General features: G+C 44.8%; 1 pseudogene across 1 annotated transcript; it reads right to left on the bottom strand.

Annotated features, from left to right (window-relative positions):
• Positions 1 to 2,206: 2,206 nt before the first annotated feature.
• LOC118090326 (large ribosomal subunit protein eL43 pseudogene) lies at positions 2,207 to 2,839 on the bottom strand (annotated as a pseudogene). Its single transcript, XR_015951241.1, has one exon. The product of XR_015951241.1 is annotated as a large ribosomal subunit protein eL43 pseudogene (transcript).
• Between the last annotated feature and the right edge of the window lie 447 nt (positions 2,840 to 3,286).

Genomic DNA, 3,286 nt, shown 5'->3' with positions numbered 1-3,286 from the left:
ATCCAAGCCCAGTGCATCAGGATGATAGGACTGAGAGCATGTAGCTGCTTCCAAGAAAAGAAATCCATTTGTTAAGGTGCTCTCAACAACAGCAAGCAAGCCACATTGCACATACGTTTAGGGACAGCTTGTGCTATTAAGTCGCATGCCTGTGTTGTGGGTGGTAAGGAATCAAATCGTTCCAAGAGAGAGTTATGGAAGGCTCTGGGCTATAGGGACACACAATACCACCTACTGCTCTACAGCAGTTAGACGGGATGTGCTTGCTTAGAACACATGGTGTTCTTCCTTTCGACTACCACAGCCCTGCCTGCTCCTCTTAAGCTTCTCCTGTTGGAGCCAATTCATCCACCCGCTATTATGACTCCCACTAATATTGGTTCCCTAGCAAGGAACAGTCACAGTACTTGACAGGGTTTAGTGTATAACATTCTAAACGGCACTCATTTAGAATTTGGGTACAGTAATTGTCCATAGAGAATAATTTTTCTCCTCTCTTTCTACTGCAATGTGTGGCCGTCCAATGAAGATGTATGTTGGAAGATTTAGGATATATACTGTACAAGAAAGGACTTAGGCTTTCTTTTTCATTGTTTTCTCAAAACTAGTTTCTATTAAAATGTTTTTGTGTTACAAAACAGACATATAAAGGTACATCCGTTAAGCTATGAATCTCGCTCCCAGGGGAGGCAGTGACGGCCACCAGCACAGATGGATTTAAAATAAGATTGGGCTATGTTATGCTAGAAGATCAAACCTATCAATTCTTAAGGAAATCAGCCCTGAGTGCTCCCTGGAAGGACAGATCGTGAAGCTGAGGCTCCAATACTTTGGCCACCTCATGAGAAGAGAAGAATCCTTGGAAAAGACCCTGATATTGGGAAAGATTGAGGGCACTAGGAGAAGGGGACGACAGAGGACAAGATGGTTGGACAGTGTTCTCGAAGCTACGAACATGAGTTTGACCAAACTACGGGAGGCAGTGCAAGACAGGAGTGCCTGGCGTGCTATGGTCCATGGGGTCACGAAGAGTCGGACACGACTAAACGACTAAACAACAACAACATGTTATGTACTGAGCTGAATCCTAGAACAATAGGATTCAGAATCAGCAGTCTGATTGGTCCGCAGGAGCTACCCAATCCAACTCCAGGTGGAAGTGAATCCGCAACCTGATTGGCCTGTAGGAGCAACCAATCAGGCTGCAGGCAGAAGTCAATCCACAACCTGATTGGCCCACAGGTGTAGCCCTGAAGTAGCCAATCACGCAAGGCCCATTGTGTAAATAATGTATATAAGCAGATGGTTTTGGGAAAAGAGCCATTCTTCTCTTCTTCTCCTTGATGACTATGAGCTGAATAAAGAGCATGAAAGTCACTCTTGACTCCGAGTATATTTCAGGCTAATTCATGGAAAATTTAAAATATGTTCAGATACATTCCATGGTTGGGAGCACTAATACTTCTAAATAGCAGGGGCCGCCCAGTTGCCTGCAGGAAACCCACAAGTAGGACATAAACACAAAGGACTCTCCCCTCCTGAAGTTTCCTGAAACTGGTACTGTATTCAGGAGTATTACTTCCTCCAGCTGTGGAGGCAGAGCAGAGCCATCATGAATTTCTCCAGTACTCTTTTAAAGCCATACAAGTTAGTGGCGACCACTGCCTCCTGTGGGTGTGAACGCCATGGCTCAACTACGTGCCCTAAACGGCCTCAGCCCAGTATACCTGAAGGAGCGTCTCCACCCCCATCGTTTAGCCCAGACACTGAGGTCTAGCTCTGAGGGCCTTTTGGTGGTTCCCTCACTGCGAGAAGTGAAGTTACAGGGAACCAGGCAGAGGGCCTTCTCGGTAGTGGCACCCGCCCTGTGGAACGCCCTCCCATCAGATGTCAAGGAAATAAACAACTGTATCTGACTTTTAGAAGACATCTGAAGGCAGCCCTGTTTAGGGAATTGTTTAATGTTTTATCGTGTTTTTAATATTATGTTGGGAGCCGCCCAGGGTGGCTGGGGAAACCCAGCCAGATGGGCGGGTTATAAATATATTATTATTATTATTATTATTATTATTATTATTATTATTATTATACATTCTGTGTGAAAAATACTTACTTTTATCTGTACTGAATCTCCCAGCATCCAGCTTTGTTGGGTTCATACACTATTCCAAACGCGGTCACACCTCATATTTGTATAATGACATTATTTTATTTTATTTTTCATTTTGCATGCTTTAATTTTTTCATTATACTTTTATTGGGCTGTTACTGTTTGGCAAATATGTCTACATTCTATTTTAACTTGACCTGATTTGGAATCCACATGTATAGCACATTATTGCTACTCTTACATAAACCAACTGAGATTATGTGCAGAAAGGGAAAATGCAAGATCAAAAAGGTACGCTGCCTGATGGGACTGTTCTTGCACAAAACACCCAACAGGGTTCAATGTTCACAGCCGCCTTTAATTGACAATAAAGACATGAACTGCAGAGGAAGACTAACAGTGGAACAAAAATATGCTTCTACTGGTCTTTTAACTCCTTCAGTCTTCTAATGGCAGATTTCACCGTCACCGCTGAAGTGGTGTTGTATGTCCAAGCGCCACCAGCTACTGTTTTCATACAAGAGCCACAGTGCCAGATACCCACAGCTTTCCTCTTCATTTTGGTCTTGCCACAGAAGGAGCAAGTACCGGTATATTTAGCATGCTGGCTAATTTCAATCTTCTTCACCATTTTCCTCAGGGAAGCTCCGTATCGGGTACCATATTTACCCACAATCCCAACCTTCTTGGTTCGTTTGGCCATCTTGTTACCACTGCAGGCCGCAGGGAGAGAGCATATAATGACATTATGACACCAGCAGTTTTATTTTCAGTTCCTTTCCTAGATGAAGTGAAGGAGACGGGAGAGGTGTTGATGATGCAGGTGAGCTGTGCATAAGCAAGCTGATTGCTAGCTCGGGAGAGGCTCTTTTTATTAGCAAGAATATGCATATGTTTTTTGGGACCCAGGTGGTGCTGTGGTTAAACCACTGAGCCTAAGGCTTGCTGATCAGAAGGTCGGCGGTTCGAATCCCTGTGATGGGGTGAGCTCCCGTTGCTTGGTCCCAGCTCCTGCCAACCTAGCAGTTCGAAAGCACGTCAAAAGGCAAGTAGATAAATAGGAACCGCTACAGCGGGAAGGTAAACGGCGTTTCCACGTGCTGCTCTGGTTTGCCAGAAGCGGCTTTGTCATGCTGGCCACATGACCTGGAAAGCTATACGCCGACTCCCTCGGCC

The sequence above is a fragment of the Zootoca vivipara genome, chromosome 8 (genome assembly GCF_965207765.1).
Source record: "Zootoca vivipara chromosome 8, rZooViv2.hap1.1, whole genome shotgun sequence".
Taxonomy (NCBI): domain Eukaryota; kingdom Metazoa; phylum Chordata; class Lepidosauria; order Squamata; family Lacertidae; genus Zootoca; species Zootoca vivipara.
Note: the sequence above shows the minus strand (reverse complement) of the source record. Positions and strands in the feature narration are given on the sequence as shown.